The sequence below is a fragment of the Mus pahari genome, chromosome 7, assembly GCF_900095145.1.
Source record: "Mus pahari chromosome 7, PAHARI_EIJ_v1.1, whole genome shotgun sequence".
Classification (NCBI taxonomy): Eukaryota; Metazoa; Chordata; class Mammalia; order Rodentia; family Muridae; genus Mus; species Mus pahari.
In genome coordinates this window covers 67357291-67374962 of record NC_034596.1, presented here as the reverse complement: position 1 = coordinate 67374962, position 17672 = coordinate 67357291, and the positions used below count along the sequence as shown (strand labels likewise).

The 17672-nt window shown below is 44.7% G+C and overlaps 1 protein-coding gene across 3 annotated transcripts in view; it reads right to left on the bottom strand.

Moving 5' to 3' along the window:
- The window catches only part of Daam1 (dishevelled associated activator of morphogenesis 1), a 158392-nt gene that overhangs the window by 97843 nt on the left and 42877 nt on the right, over positions 1-17672 (bottom strand). The window lies entirely within an intron of this gene.

Here is a 17672-nt window from a genome sequence, read left to right as displayed (position 1 = left end):
AGGAGGAAGAAAGTAGACAACCAAGGTATGGTGGTTTGTACAACTAGCTTGCCAGAACACCTGTGGAGAAGGACTGGTTGTTTTCCCTATGATCTTGTTGCAAATGGCTAGTTTTTATAATATGCAGCACAAGTATCTCAACAATCTCAAATCACTGTGAAACGCTCTCTAGCTCAGTGTTTTTCAACCTGTGGGTCGCGAGCCTTTGGGGGTCCTGCATTTCAGATAGTTACATTACATTATGATTCATAACAGTAGCAAATTACAGATATGAACTAGCAACAAAAATAATTTTATGGTTGGGGGGTCACCACAACATGAGGAACAGTATTAAAAGGTCGCAGCATCAAGGCAGTTGAGAACCACTGTCCTAGCTAATCTCATGACTTGTACTCTGCACGGGTAGGCAGTTGGTGCACGCTAAGTCAAGGGAGTCAAGACTTATCTCATTAAACCATAACTCTTGGTGCTTGTCTTTGGTATGTGTTAAATGGCAGGAACCTCAATCTCCTTGGACGCCAGATCAGTGTCCCACAGAGCTTGCTAACAGTAAGTAAGAGGCTGCTTAGGTCAGGGTCTGTGTGGTTAGGTGGAGGGGTGGGCGGAGTACTTAGACTTCTGGGAAATAAAGGCAAGAAAATGAAGTAGATTGAAATACACAGGTGGCAGCACCTGGAAGGTCTTAAGGTTCCCGCCCAGGCTTCAAGGCTGAGAAGTTTAGACACTTCTTCCTGGCAGTCTTGCTAAATATCCAGCTAGGCCTGTCTGAACCGTCACAACATTTCATGATGCCATGATTGACAGTTACAGTAATTTGTGATATTGCTCTTTCTCCCCTCTTTGAAGGAGTCAACTCCATGAGAACAAAGACCCAAGGCATGTAAAAAGAAAATACCACCTATAAGTATTAGAGTACGAAGGTGTGACTAACTCTAACATGTGCAATAAATTGCGGAGTTTACAACAGGTCAGAACCTGATTGAAATAATTTTAGTATGGAGCACTCCTTGGCCTTGACAGACAATTCATGCTCAGCTTCAGTAAGGCCCAAAGGTCAAGATTTCATGCTAGCTCCTTGGTGGACCCACAACTGACTAAACGCACCTTTAAATGATCCAGGATGCACAGGGATAGCTGAGATGTCCAACTGGCAGCCAGCTCATCCACGTATTTGGAACGCCACTTCTCAGCACCGAATCCCCAGATACAGATCAAAACAGGAAGTAAACGCAATCATCCACTCAGGCAGCAGTCACTTGCACAGGCCCCCTCCCCCTCAAGCCCTTCACTGACCACAGGGATTCCCACTGCTCGGCACACCCGGAACCTCTTCCCATCACCTCTAGAAAGATGAAGCTGAGGAAGCAGGAGCCGATGGAGAACCTCGAGGAAGACCTGGGCTGCTGGTAAAGAACACAGACAAATCTGGCAGGCAGGGAGTAGGGAGTGGGGCGTGGGGATGTACAGAGAGAAGTCAGGGAAGTAGCTTGCTCCATCAGGCTGGATTCCAGTCTCCACCCTCTCCAACGTCAGGGTATTGGCCTGAGGCAGCCACCTTTCACCTCCCAGCAGGATGATTTCAATAGTTTCTTCTCCCTGGCCCTTAGCTTTCAGGCCAGATGGTAGTAGGCCTTTCCTGTGTATGGCCAGACAGTAGGCTCTGTAGAAAATTTGGCCTCTGCTACAAGTATTGAGTGCTGCCATTTTCCAACAAAAGCAGTCACAGACATATGTAAACATGGTGAACCCAAGTTCTAATAACATACCACTCTAGAAAGTGAAACATGAACTTCAAGTAAGGTTATAATGCCCAAGGCTGGGATGTAAGACAGGTGAGGCAGTACAGCCTAACATGGGCAAAACTTAGAGTTTCATTCCAGCACCATGTAAAATAAGATCTGCTGGTGGGCACCTGTAACCCCAGCACTAGAGAAGTACGGGAAGGAAAATCAGAAGGTCCAGGACAATGAACCACAACATGATGAGTTCAAGACAGGTATCAGCTACATGAGACCCTCTCTTTCAAAACAAACATAGAGTATTTTAAAAACTTTTTTTGCTACCATCAAATATGTGAAAACCATTCTTAGTTCACAGAACAAAAAAGCAGGTGGTATGCCCATACAGGCCCCTGGACTGCAGGCTAAAATGGCTGAGCTTCACCATCGAAGGCATGCATTTAATATTGAGCTGTTCCAAAAGGCGCTCAGAGAAGGCCTCACCTAATGAGTGACATTTAGCTGAGACCTAAAGGATAAAGTAGGAGCAAAATGTCAGTAGAAAGGCTTCCAGACAGGAGTGTGTGTACTGGCCTGGATCAGGGAGTGACAGGCAAATCTGAGTCAGGGACAAGCCAGCCCAGGATGTGAGTAATGGGAGCTGAAGAGGGCAGAGGCCCAAACTCAGACGGCACACAGCAATGCCAGCCCTGGCTGACTGGATTTTCCTGCCCTCATCATTCGACTTCCCTAACACCTCCTACGCTTAAGCCAACCACAAGTGGACACATGCCGCCATAGACCTTGGTAGTAGTTGCACGGCGGAGCCCATACATTAGACTGGACTGTTTTCCTTTTTAGACACACACTTGTGCACACACAGGACAACTTTCAGGGATTAGTTCTCTCCTTTTACCATGAGTTTCAGGGCTTGAACGCAAGTCATCAGTAACAGCAGTGAGCCTTAATCTTCTGAGCCATCTCAACGGACCATTTTCAGGACTCACTCTAATTATGCCACTTTCATGGGACAGGTACACACTCTTGCCACACTACTACACATCACGTATATAACAGTGCTCTTGGAGTCTGTTCTTCCACTAGACTCAGGGACTCTGAGGGCAGGGACAAATCTTGTATACTTTTAACAAATGCTTGCTGAATGCAAAGCATGAATGAGCAGATGGCCTGACCGCAATGGCTCCTCCCACAACTGTCTTTGGATCTGGTTTGACAACACCAGAACATTTATAACCATTCATAACCAACTGGAGCACTGAGTACTCCTCAGCCACTAGTCAAGGTTCTGATGCTGGCAATAGCTTTGCAGATGGAACTCACCCTCAAGGTGTTTGAAATTTCCCTGGAGCAGAGCAAAAGATTCCTGGGAAAACTGGCTCATCTCTTCTCTGTCAACTCACTCACAACTAAGCTCCATGGGAAGTCGACTCACCACAAAATCCTTTAGGTATTTCCCCAGTTCCTTACACTTAGAAAATCCTTTGCTTAAGGAAAAAAAAATGTTAAATTTGTTATCTTCATTGTGTCCCCTCAATGTGCCAGACAGAGCAAGAGACATAGATGGAGCACCACTCCAGACAGAGCTAGAGACATAGATGGAGCACCACTCCAGACAGAGCTAGAGACATAGATGGAGCACCACTCCNAGAGACATAGATGGAGCACCACTCCAGACAGAGCTAGAGACATAGATGGAGCACCACTCCAGACAGAGCTAGAGACATAGATGGAGCACCACTCCAGACAGAGCTAGAGACATAGATGGAGCACCACTCTGGGAGTTCATAGCCTAGAGGAGATGATGAGGACCAGGGCAGCTGGCCCTTCTCTTGACTAGAGAGGGCACATGTGCCTGCTGAAACTAGGAACCTGTGTGTACATTTTGGCTCCTTTTTAATGAGATCAGTCTGAAAGAAAGGATGAATTCCACCCTGACAGCTGGCCCCTCAAGCAGAACACTTCTCTAATCTCAGCTTCTGGCACTAGGGCAGAGGAAGAAGTCATCTCTGGGATATCCCGATGCAATCCATCTACAGTATTACAGTTGACTACACTACGCCGAGCACAAGGAAGCAATTAAAGCTAAAGGTTCTGCAGCAGGTGCACTTGGCTGAGGGAAGGGTAAGAAATGCAGTCCATCTGTGGTCTAGCTCCAAGTCAGTCATCTGTACTTTACCAAAACAAACAAGACCTCTTAGTACAGCAATAGCCACAAAGTAACGCCAGTTTTAGGGAATGGAGGGGAAGATGATTAAGGCCTTTTTGTTTTTTTAATTAGCAAGAAGCTTCAAGTCTCTAAGAACACCTTTCCTAGCACTTTCCCTTTGACAATGCCAGTGACAACACAGGAGATGCATAATATTTGCTTTCCACAAAGCAAGACACAATGAGTATCCCATGTTAGGGGGAAACGTGGCAGTTCTGATGACAAACAGTTTGCACTGATTTACACACTGTTTTAATTGGTTCATTGGGGACCTCTGCCACACATTTTAGAGATGTCTGTCCTTCCCAAGGGAGCAGATCACTCACTGGCTATCTTCCCAAGGTTTTTCCACAACGAGAGTTGATTCAAAGGAAACTAGAACCTACACAGGCTGGGGCCAGGGAAGGAGCAAGAGGCATGAAGCTCCTGCCAGCCACCCACTAACCTAAGAGCCAACAGAGTTTCTGCATGTACTCACAAGTTCAGTAGGGAGCCTCGGTCCTTCTCTAGCTCGGTCATTCTCACCAAGACAGCCTGTTTCACAGTAAATTCTCCAGCTAAAATTCTCAACGCCAAACACAAGCATTTCTGAACAATGGATGATCTCTGACATTTCTGAGACAAACTGAGTTTAGGTCACTTGCACAATCAGAGGGTCAAGGGCAAAATCTGTATGCACAAGACCCTTATGGAGAAGGGCCGGGCTCTGTCTCTATCCCAGCTGCCATACCGATTACTTTCAGAAGGTCCTCCAACATCAGTTTACTTTTCAGGGGCATCCAATGCAGTTTGGGCTGCAGCAATACAACTCAAGATCTCTTATCAAGAAAACGTGAAAGGGAAAGAGCTTTGCTTCGTTCTCTGGCCATCCCTATCCTCTCACATTCCACTTGTCTGGTTTCATTTCCCAAGGACACCAGATGCCAAACGCCGCCAAAGAGTCACAAGATACAGCCAAAGGTTGCAGAAGCATCTGAAAACCTGCAAGTTTCAACATCCTTTCCACCAGGAAATGGAAAGGGCGTTTCTCAGGCCATCCAGTGGAGAGACGGCCCAGCCCTTCCCACACACTTGGTCCCAAAAGAATGTTCTAATGGGGCATGTCTTGGAGTGGCTCTGGGAAATTCACTCAGCAATCTGCTCGCTCATCCCAGTAACTTCTCTGATGCAAGAGGAAAACGAGGAGGGCATCCCACTCTGGCCACACCCAGACACTAGGGAAAACAAATTCCTAAAAGCCAAAATAGCCAAGGAACCCCTAAAAAATAGTACTTAGGGTCCACTGGTCATCCAGACAGGCACAGGAGCGTAGATCAAGAATCCAAACCTATGCCCTCCCTCCCTTAGCTCTTTACTAAGTGAGGGAGGAGAGGCCCAAGTGCACGCTACAAACACCCTCAGACCAGACCAGGACCCAACCAGCAAGTACATGTATTCTTAACTGTGTTTCCAAGTTCCTGCCTCGGATCCTGCCAGGAACCCTGCCCCCCTCCCTCACCACATTTCATGGGAAGAGCAGACAAGAACACCACTAGATTTTTCACCCTGAAAAACTGGCAGGTCTAGTCGTATGACTCAACAGGTTAACCTCAGGTTCACAGTGGAAATCCCTAAAGCCAACAGAACGGTGCTCTTGGTGAGGATGTCTGTGCTGCTCACGTGACAGAAACCAGCGTCTGGGAGCCAGGACAGCTCAATCATCTGGGAGAGAAGCCACACCACAAGTGACCCAGAAGCTCCCTCCCCACCATGGAGCTGAGGCACTCACTGGGCAGCAGACCTGCTGATAAGCAAATTGAAGGTGAAGGCCAAAGTTCCCCCACTGGGTCCCTGTCTTCACTGTCTCTGAAAGACTCACTTGAAGCCTGGGCAGACACCTTGAAAAGTGGAGGTTACAAAAACAAGCTAAGACTTCCTGGCCAGCCGTGTTACACCAAACCCTCAGTTATTTAAGAAGGCCAGCTTTACTCCTTAACAAGCAAAAGGATGTAGAGTCCTGAGTCACCCAAGAGCTTTCAAGAAGAGCCTCAGGTAAGACCATTCGTCACTGGGGAAGGACACGTGTGTTGCAAGACACCAGCATATGTTTGTTTGTTCCTTCCATGCTCTGGTACGTGGTTTGAAGAGAGGGCCTCCTGAAGTCAATCTTCACAAACTCCACGTCTATGGCTGCCTCTGATAACAGCCCACAGCAACCACGCTGCAGGAACTTCAGGTTTAAGATCAGTTCACACAAGCAGACAAGCAGTGGGGCCGGCCACATAGAACATACCTGTATATGACGATGGCCGAGAAGGGGACACTGTTAACTTCTTACTACTGGAAACAGTTCTGGCAAAGTCTCAGAGAGAAGTTGAACAGATTGCATATTATATGTATTCTCTTCCGATGACTATATTCTAAAACTTCAGAGTTTACCAGATAAAGATATGCTGGGGTCCCAGAGATGCCATAAACCCTGGTAACTTCTGCTTCCAGACCTCACTGCCCTTAAGCCAGAAGCTGCTCGGCCTTCTCCCTTCTCTATATCCTAACCAAAGATGATCAAAAATACATAATCTACATTTCTATGTAGGCTTTCGGAGAGAAAAATGGCTACCAACATTGTGTAAAACTCGATTCACTGGACTGAAAACAGAAGAAGGTCTGAGGCCCTTTCTCCTTCGTGGTTACAGAAAGCACGTCTGAAAGCTCCCTTCTCTCAATGACCTGTTCTCACACCAAGTCACTTTAATAGGTGAAATAGTAAGTGGGGAAGACTCTTGGTTAAATTTAGCCCCTTCAAGGGGCCCACAGTACTGAGGTACTGGCAGCCCAGGAATTGTGACCTGGGTTCAAATCCTAATTCAACCACTTCTTACAGAACATTAGGAAAGGTATTTGTATTTCCTGACTCAGTTTTATCATCCAAAGAAAAGTTGTATATACTTTATTTTTGTCTCCTCTATTTAAGAAGAGAGAGAGAGAGAGAGAGAGAGCGAAATTGGAATTGAGACATTTTTATTATTAAAACCTGGATAGATGAAACCTTAAAAACAAAACTAAGACAAACATTGAGATGGTCAGAGGCTGGAGACCAACATAGGAAAAACAAAAGCTAGATCACCTTAGGTGGGAGCTTCCAAAAGGAAATGATCAGATGGTGCAGTCAGTTCTTGCTCGCTAAATAAAGACGAGGCATCCCTTCTCTGTGGAGAACCTTCCATAGGCACTGGACTAAAGGCTGCACAAGCGCTGTGTGCCATCTCCTTGACGTGGTTAGCACCCCCAAATTCTCAGTGAGGACTGGTGATTTTTAATGGAAACATAAGAGAAGGTGGGAATAAAATTAAGCAGTTGAAGGAAAACCCTTTCTTAGTGGGAATCAGCTGTGCGACGTCTCTGCCATCTCAGTCAGCAGCGGCAGAATGGAAAGCAACATTCCTGGAACGAAACAGCCGTAATCTCCACAGCACAGTTGTCATCGCTAAATCAAGAGCTCTGTGGGTTGGTCAGTTTATCTGCTAACCGTGGGAAATTCTCTGGGATTTGGGGGTAGCATGGAAAGGGGTTTAAAATAAAGCTTTGCTACGTGTAGTAAAAGTAAAGTCAAACGTCTATCACTCCAACCCACACTTGCATATGAACCACCAAAGCCGCACCCAGTTGAATCACTACAAGGACTCTGACATTGGCAATTCAGATGCTATCATCCCACAGTGTCCCCAGTCACTGACCTCATCTACTTACTATCCCTTTCCTAAGTCTGGAGGCATCTCCCCTGCCTAGAAAAGGATCTGTCGATTGATCACCAAGACAGAAAATCTACTGTAAACCCCCTACCTTCCAGAACCCAGAGCCACTGGAATTCCTAACTTCTGCCTCAGGAAGATCATTCTGAACACATACAGCCACCATGTGGGACTTCAGATGTCAAAACGTTTATGGGAAGCTATCAAGTATTTGGCTCTTTTCGGGCTTCACATTTTGGAGGGAGGAAATGTTGCTTTCCAGCCTCTGTCTTCCCATGACACACTGCTCTGAGGAGTCTGTTTTGGGCGACAAGGTGAACTCTGTCTGTGTATGCCAGCCCCACACCTATGCTTGAGACGAGCACAACGGGCAAGGAACCACCCAGAAACCACAAGGGAGAAGACACAGTCACAGGACGAAATCAGAACTCCTCCCAAAGAGTCACCCTGCCCTTCATAAAAATTCCTCTTGCAAATTTTATGTAATAAAACTTCAAAAGAGGTTTCAATTTTATGCAATCTGAAGTATAGCAATGAAGCAATAAAAAGGCCACTTGGCCCCTCTGCCCTGTTTGGTGAGGAGTGGCTGCACAGGGCACTGTGGTACTCCTCAGCACAGCTACTCAAGACCCACAGCAGGCACATGTCCCCTCTGATGGCTCCATGTAGAGAAGTCATATTTCATCATGCTGGTCTTCAAGGCTTATTTCCACAATGTGTTTTAAAAGGCTTAGTGAAATAAAGGTTTGACATGGGCCCTCCCCAACTTCTTTCCATGTTGAGAATTTCCACAGGCAATTCAAGGAAAGAAAAAACAGACAAACAAACCTCTCAAAAATAAAATTTAAAAAAATACATTAGGGGTCAGGGAGACATACAGAAAGAAAAACTCTTAGCCCCATGGTCTAATATGCCCCAGGTGGTGTCAGCTGAGCCAGTCTGTGGACAGCAGTTGACAGTCTACTGTTTTAATGCACTTACACTTTAGCCTCATCTAAGAATTCTCAAATTTAACCTATAGCTGCTCCTAGGAAAGTCAATGCAACCCTTTCACAGAAAGGACACAGGGCTCTTGATTTGTGACAGAGACTCATATAGGTGTCCTGGTATAAATTAAATGCCTATACCACACCAAAACAATCAGAAACTCTGGGCCTGGGGCCCAGGAGCAGCTCTCAGGGGTCCTATGGGTGACTATCGTACAGCTGCCCTGAGAGCCAGTGTTTGGACACCCTGTACCTGGGGTTACAAAGGGCATGCTAGGCCGTAAGTGCTGATATGAAAAGAGCTAATATGCAAACAGAGGACACCACACCTGATAGGAGCAGAGTCATGGAACACCCCAAAGCATGCAGCACCATTTAATGTGAAACCAAAAAGAACTACATTTCTCACAATACAGACACACAGGCACACAGTTTTTAATATACAACCTCCAGAAGCCCTATGTATGTGGATGCATGGAGATCATTCCAAAACTGTTTCATGTATTCACTGACACATGGGTTAAGTATTTAGCCAAGTATTTGCTTAATAATTGGTGACTGTTACTTCCATGTGGGTCTAAGTGTGCTTTGCTGTGCCTGTAGGAAGAATTTCAAGTGGGTAAGGAGCTCAGAAGAGCATCACATAGTTGTCAGTGAACTATTGAAAATGCAGTATTTCTAAGTTCCCTCCAGAACCTCATTAAAGCTTATGTCTATAGCTAAATAATTCCTGGGCCTCTCAATTGACCTTTGCATGCCTGCATTTTGTGTATACTTAAAACACATGCCTTTAAAGGCAGACACCATCACCATCACCATCACTATTGGACTTACAGATAGGTTTACCATAGTGGCCTACTTAGGTTTTTCCATGTCAACCCACAAATCTAAAACTTTCAATGCAATGACAGGTGTAACTATGATCAAATATAAGACATATACTCTCAGGACTTTACCAGCTACAGGAACAATATAAGAAAGATCCACCCACAGTTGGCTTCCAATTTTGCATATTCCAAGAAACAGCGCACAAAAAGTCTGGCTTACAGAAGCCACAACAGTGGAAGTTCTCCAGATGGCTCCAGGAACAGCTAGGAGAGAACTAGACAAATGCTATAACTTAGTATCTGGCTCTATTTCAATCATAGCTGTACGGTGATGGGAAATTCTAAGAATTTCAAGAATACTCCCTAGAAAAGGAGTATTCAAGATGTACCCACATGTCTAAATTACTGTTTATTTGTTATGATTCTAAGATTCATCAAACAAATTTACATACAGACATACCCACAGAGGAACACAAACATATGTGCATACACACATACGTGTACACACACATACCACCACCACCACCACCACCAAAGGTAGAGTATTGAGAAATAACTGTGCTGAGAAGCATGCTTTTCAGAAAACAAAGTAATATGAGCCTTGAAATCTCTACAACGTACAAGATAAGACCCTGAAGGAAGGGAAAGGGCAGAAGCAAGCCATAAGGTCTACTGAGCATGCTCCATGGGCAGAAGAGCTCGTGTGTGGGGTGGGTGAACTGGTGAACATGCATCATCTCTTTCCATTAAACAATAAACACAGAAATAGCCAGCAATGGCAAGAAGGAGCGTGTTTTCTCAATGGAGATTCTTGTCTGTGCTAAATCCTCAAGAAGTTAATCACACAGCTAAACAAACACTCCCAAAACTGCAGAAGCCAAACAATAAAGGAAAAAGCATCACTACTGGACTTTAGTCATTGTAAGTGGGTTACTACACTCTTATTTTGGCCTGGACCACAACCAAAGCCAAATAAAAGCCTCTCTAAAGTCACCCGAAGGATAAGTGCAAAGGATGCTGACTCTACCCAGTGTGTCCTCTCCACCCGACTTTGCAATTGTCTAAATAATTAGGTGTGAACACTAATTGCTTTATTGGGCAATTCAGTGAGACTAGACACTACAGACTGTCGTTCTTGCAAAAATCATTCCAAATGAAATAACACACAAACCCTGTTGTAAATCCTGACTCCTATGCCATTCCCAAGCTTGCTGTATTTGAACTAAGGTTAATATTTTACACTCCAGATTTTGAGGGATATTATTAAATAGCCAAAAGTTAATAGTAAGTAGCTAAATATGGGGACCATCAACGCAGGAATGTTACCTCCACAGAATAGAGTACACATTAAAAACAATGTCAATGTACTATAATTATATAATTTTCACTTGTCATTATACCTGAAATTTAAGACATGACAAATTTCCTGATATGTTCAATGGTCTAACTAAAATCAGAAGTCTAAGTTGCATAGTAAATATGTCATACCAGAATTCTTTGTTCGAGAATACAAAGAAGTTTAACACATGATATGTGATAACATAATAAACACACAAGCCCATCAGAGGTGGCTCCCAGAGAAGAATGACAAGGGCTCTGAAGAAGGAAAGGTCTTCCCTCAGTCCCCTTGGCCCAAATTCTCCTTTGATGTGAGACCTGGATTAACTTTTCAAATGAAAATATCAATACATCTCTGAAATGTAACAAGGGTTTATAATATTTGTATGTACTTTTTAAAAATTTATTTACTTGTTCTTTGTGCTTATGAGTGCTTGTCTACATTTATGTCTGTGCATCATGAGGTGTGCCCAGTGCCCACTAAGGCCAGAAAGAAGGTGACGTTACAAATGCCCTGGAACTGGAGTTACAGCAGGTTGTGCGCTGCCATGATGGCACTGGGCAGCAAAGCCAAGTCCTCTATGAGAACAGGAAGTGCTCTTAACTGTTGAGCCATCCTCCAGCCTTTATAATACAGGCCTTTAAAAATTAAATAATGTAGCCAGGCGTGGTGGTGCACGCCGGGAGGCAGGGGCAGGCAGATTTCTGAATTCGAGGCCAGCCTGGTCTACAAAGTGAGTTCCAGGACAGCCAGGGCTATACAGAGAAACCCTGTCTCGAAAAAGCAAACAAACAAACAAAAAAACAAAAACAAAAAAAAATTAAATAATGTTCTACTACATGGGTATAAGTCCTGCACATTTTAAATCACAAAATATTTATGAAAATAATTTTAAAAGGAAGAATTACTACTGTTAGTTTAATAATAACTCTGTTTAAGTTCCAATGACATTTTTTCTCCTTGAAATAAAAAGAAAAATCTATTCCAACAGGAAAGTGGAATCTCAAATGACTCTGGAGGGAAAAGGACAAAGCTGGGGATCTTACTCTTCTCAATTCCAAACCAGAGTATAAAGATAATCAAAGTGGTACAGTACTGACACAAAGACAGACACACAGACCAGCAGAACAAAACATAGCCTTGACCAGGCCCACCTACACGTGATCAAGGCATGCTCATTCACAGAGGTGCCAAGACCACTCAATGGGAAACAACAGTCTCTTCATCAAATGGCACAGAAAAGTAAGCTAACCACATGCAGAAGGGTAATGTGGGGTTGCTATCTTATACTGGATATAAAAATAAATAAATAAAAATAGACTAGAGACCTAGTATCAAGTCTAAAACTATAAAAAAAAAATTTTTAAAAATGGAAAGTATAGGTCTTTATGCCACTGGATTTGATTACTCTTGTTGGACGGACAACAGAAGCAGACAAGAAGCACCTTGTGAAACTTGGAGTCTGTTCACAATGGGCAGTGAAGAGGCGGCCTGTGGAACCTGGGAGGTTTAACATCCAAAACTCCTACAAGCCAACACCACCAACAAAAATCATTGTTATATAGACAATGGACCTGAGGAAATATTGCACAGGGTTAGCATGCACGTAAAGACAGTAACACTATACAAAGTATCAAGTTTAGAGCAGCACATGTCCGCATCCATCAACCGGCTGCTACTCAGATAGGAACAAACCAGCAAGTACAAGGGCTAGGATGTGGCTTGCAAATAGACCGCTGCTGTAGCTGGCGGGATAAATAGTACAATAACAAAAGAAAACAGTAGGAGGGTCTTAAGACTTCTAGTTTTACCAGATGAATAGGTTTTGGACTGTTTAACAATAATAGAAATATAAGCATGGTAATTAAAAAAAAAAATAGGCAATTTTCAATCAAGCTTCCTCAACATGCTAGGCAGTTCTAATAAGCTTGAATAATCTCCACCACCAGGAGCAGACAGCCCTGTGCCTCCCCCTCTGTCCCCCAGATACCTCCCCCTGTGCCCCTGCTCTTCTCCCTCTATGCCCCTGCTGCCTCCCCCCTGCTCTTCCCTTTTGCTCCACTACTGCCTCCCCACTGCGCCTCTGCTGCACATGCACATTTAGAATGCCCCATCGATGTGATTTCCCACTTCACTGGGTTCCAAACCATTAGTTCTTGAACCATATAACAGCCTGTTCAGCTGTGAAACACCAAGGTGAGCATGAACTTTCTCCCTTGGAGCATCAATTCTGAGTTCCTCAGAATAAGGAGACAGGGAGAGGCTACCACACTCAATAGAAGCCTTTATCAGTGTCACCTTAACTGCACCTACAGAATTCATAGCTGCTTACTTCCACTCCAACTTTACACTTCAGAACCCCTACATCAGTGCATTTTTCGCTCCTGAAGTAAAAACTGCATCTTTCTCTTCAGAGTACCCAGGTAGGTGGTAGACCCCAGGACATTATAGTCAGGGTTAGAAATATGTAATAAGGATTTTTCGACTTAGGTTTTTATTAGCAGGACTGACCCAACAGGAATTCACTTAGTAACTGAGAAGTCGGGCTTCTTAGGTTTCCCTTATAAAGCCATAGAGTCGGCAGACACTGCATCCTGTTGGGCAGACCTAGTCTTGAGCAAGCATGCAAACACAGACGTGGGAAGTGAAGAAGCCCCTTTCTAAAGGGGCATCCATCACATGGAAGCAGACAGCTGATCACAAATGATACCAGCAAACACTGGTAACAACTGTTAAAATAATAAGAAAATTAACATGCAAATAAAAGGCAGGTATAACTTTCAAAGACCTCAAAATAGCAAAGTGAAGAAACCTGGGCTTTCCATTTCAAGGAAGCACTCAGCCCACTTGAAGATATGCCAGGAAAACTGTGCTTACCTCTAAACACAGCGCCGCTTCCTCCCTGGGCTCCAAGTCTCGTGTTCACGTTGAAGTCATTGGCTACCTTGCAGGTACTAGTTTCTATCCCGTAAGAATAATCCCTCAGGACAGTCTACTTGAATCAGGTGTCCCTTTTGGTCCACAGCAAAGAGAATTTTGATAAATGCTCTCCCCAGGACACTGGCCTTTAGGGTCACTGCTTTTAGAAACATAGAGCTGCCTTACTAGGGAGTGTCCGGTAAAGCCCAGTGGAAAATATTCTGATTAACAACTGTACCTGCTCATACTGGAAAATCAACCAGGATGGATGCCAGCAGACACTGAATCAACATAAAGACACACACATACACACATACACACACACACACACACACACACTCCAAACTAGATTTTGTTCATAGACACAATTATGGGCAGGTATGATTCATCCTCTGCCCACGTACACAACAAATTCCCAAAGTGCAATTCAGTATGGTATGATAATCTGCAAATTTTCCTTCCTCCCTCCCTCCCTCCCTCCCTCCCTTCCAGAAGCTAATGGGTACTTGCTCCCATGATCAGTCGTGTTCCATAGGAGTGAAGGAGGCAGATGTAAACTGCATCCTTATAGACCTTAGGTCACAACCACACTGGGCCTGGGCTTCTCTATTCCATCCCAGGTAGCTTTCAGACAGGCTGGGGTCAGACTTACGCCTCAACTACAATAAGAAAGAACAAATACTCTAAGTAACAATTCAGTTTGTCAGGAACTTCCAGGTTCCCCAACTGTGAAGCAATGAGGAGTGGGAAGCCCTGTGCTCTTGAGAGAGGAGATTCAGAGGTGCCTCAGGGAGGTAATGTCTGGGATTTCAAACTGCACTTCCACTTCCACTTACAAAGGACTCACTGCTGTGGGACTTGCTCTCTCTTCCCTTACATACAAACAGAACACTGGGCAAAGCATAATGAAGCTACTGGACGGAAGCTGTGCTGACCATGCTGGGAGATGGGACACAGCTCAGGGCAGAAAGAAAGAAACCCAACATTGAGGGCTAGACGCACAGCTACGGCTAACCATATGCTATGGAGGAGCAGGTAAGCCCCTCCACCCACAGGAGTGAGTACTCATCTGTACACAGGCCTGGGACTCACACAGTGCCTGACTGACTGGTATGAGTAAGACCATTAACACAGAAGGCATCCCAAAGGTCCCCCAAGGGGTCCTACATTCAGGCCACACTAGACTAAGAACCCTGAAAAGGGCCTTTCTTACCCCAACTAACTCAGCTGCTTCTCAGAACACGATCCAGCACTCTCCAAGGAAATTCCTTCCTATACACAGCAGGCATCAGCATCTACACAAAGTAGTGGAGAACCCTACAGCGGCAGGTCTACAGGTAAATGTACAACCAGAGCTGCCTCTGAGCTTCCCTGGACACTGACCTTTAGGGTGTGGTGACACTAGCAGGGTCGGAAGGTCAGAATCAAAGCAGTTCCCAATCTCCCTAACCAGCAGCTTCTCAGAGTTACTATGACATCAGAACAAGACAGTTCTTTGTCATCTTTTACATAAGAGTATCAAAGAACTCTGGCCATGTCAGCATCCATTCAGCAATTACTTACTGTCTTAGTCAGGGTTTCTATTCCTGCACAAACAACATGACCAAGAAGCAAGTTGGGGAGGAAAGGGTTTATTCCGCTTACACTTCCACACTGCTGTTCATCACCAAGGAAGTCAGGACTGAAACTCAAGCAGGTCAGGAAGCAGGAGCTGATGCAGAGGCCATGGAGGGATGTTCTTTACTGGCTTGCTTCCCCTGGCTTGCTCAGCCTACTCTCTTATAAACCCAAGACTACCAGCCCAGAGATGGCATCACCCACAAGGGGACCTCCCCCCTTGATCACTAATTGAGAAAATGCCTTAAAGTTGGATCTCGTGGAGGCATTTCCCCAACTGAAGCTCCTTTCTCTGTGATGACTCCAGCTGTGTCAAGTTGACACAAAACTAGCCAGTACACTTACTAAGTACTTTTAGTGTATATTTCAGGCCTACATGTCTGAACTCAGTTTTCTAATCTGTAAAATAAGAATATTAGTACCCAGGCAACAGGTAGCTAGCTGATCATGGAAATAACTCGTTGACTTTAGTGTTATCCTCACCGTTACTATTCTGCCTGCTGCTGCAAATGATTTAACAGAGAAAAAAGACCAATTTCGTTCTTGCCCTCAGAGAATTTACACCTGATATGTGTGATGAGGAAATGAACACATTACGGACAAATTGTTAAAACGTTGGCTGAGAGATGTGGTCTAGCTAGATAAAAAGAACATTGGCCCCAAGGAAACTTTAGGCCTGTCTCAGCCCTGTTCTGGAATGCTCTGTGGCCTTGTTTGAGCCTCATTCTGAAGTCAGAGGGCCCACCCCACAAGCACCTTCCTCCCAGTTTTACTTGAGCCGTCAAGCAAGAATACAGAGATTAGAGCATCGACCCTCCATATAAAATGATTAATGTTGGGGAGGAGGACAGGAAGCCTGTGATCCCTGGAGGGCAGCTCTGCACCCAGAATTAGCAAGGAGGATGCACAGAACTGCCAAGCCCAGCCCCAGGAACACCGAGGTCCCCCTGAACAAGGGGCGCTGGCCCAGGTCTTTCTGTCCATTGCTGGCAAACTCTTTGGGCAGCTAAACACCATACTGAGTGGAGACAGGGAAGCAGTTCCTGCTGGCCCCAGGGTCTGACCACCTCCTACAGAACAGGATACTCTTGCCCACAATTACTCACGGAGAAGAAAAATGGTAATGTACTGCACGTGTTCTTCCTGGAAGAAACATGAAGAAATGCAGAAGCAGGTTCTTCACTTCATCCATTATGCCTATTAGTATCCACCACAATTGATAAGCTATCCAACTACAAACACAAAAAAAACTCACAAAATTGGTTCCAACTGTTGAAGATATGTAATTTTAGCCAAGTTTTCAAAACCATTTTCCTTTTTTCTGAATTTCATTCAAGAGAAGTCCCAGTGGAGACATGGAGGCAGGGCAGAGTGAGTCAGGAGAACCTTACAACGGACACTGTTGATAAAGAAACTACCAGTTCTCCCAATATTTGGCAAAAGGCATGGCAAAAAATTTTGTAAAAATTTTAGGACAAAACCCCTCTACTAATTTTATTGGAAAGAGTGTATCCTGCTCAGAAGAGATTTTTCTGTAAGCATAAGAAAAAAATTTCTGTAAGCATATACAAAGTGATATGCATGACTTCAAGACGGCCTCTGACTCCCAGTAGTATACCATGGACCTGTACACCAGAATCTCAAGTTAAAAGTATGCAGAGCCAAAGGAAGGGGTTCTCCAGGTACACAAGCACACATACACATGGAGAGAGACAGAGAGTGGGACAGAGACAGAGACAGAAACAGAGGGAACAACCATCTCCTCGCCCATGTAACTCTACTGATGAGCTTCATCAGACAGCCCACCAATCTCAATCCCAGTAGTAGACACATGGCCAGCAATCAAAGACACCCACACTCACCATCCTCTGGACAGTGACAGGCAAAGAGATGGTATGGACCCAGAAGACTTGGAGGTCTTTAGGTAAATGGATGCTGCCGATGAGAGTGCTGCTTTTCCCTTGAATCACAACGAGGAAGGCCCGTGTACACCTGTAATTTACAGTAGGTGCCCTTTCTAACATAAATTAGAAACTATTCCCAAATGAAGTCAATAAAGATAAAAGCAGGACTCAGAAAGAGGCAAAAGGGATGAGTAGGTCTGTGTGCCATCGTTTAACTACCAGCTCTATATGACCTCAAGTCAATCGGCTCTTGTTCCCACTATATGATTCAGTAAACTCCCTCCCCTGGCTCTTCAGGCCAACATAAACAGAATGTCTGCCCCTATAGTGTCTTTAAAAGAGAAAGACACCAATTCATGTTCCATTTCATTGAACAAGATGGAAACCAGCATTTACTGAGCATC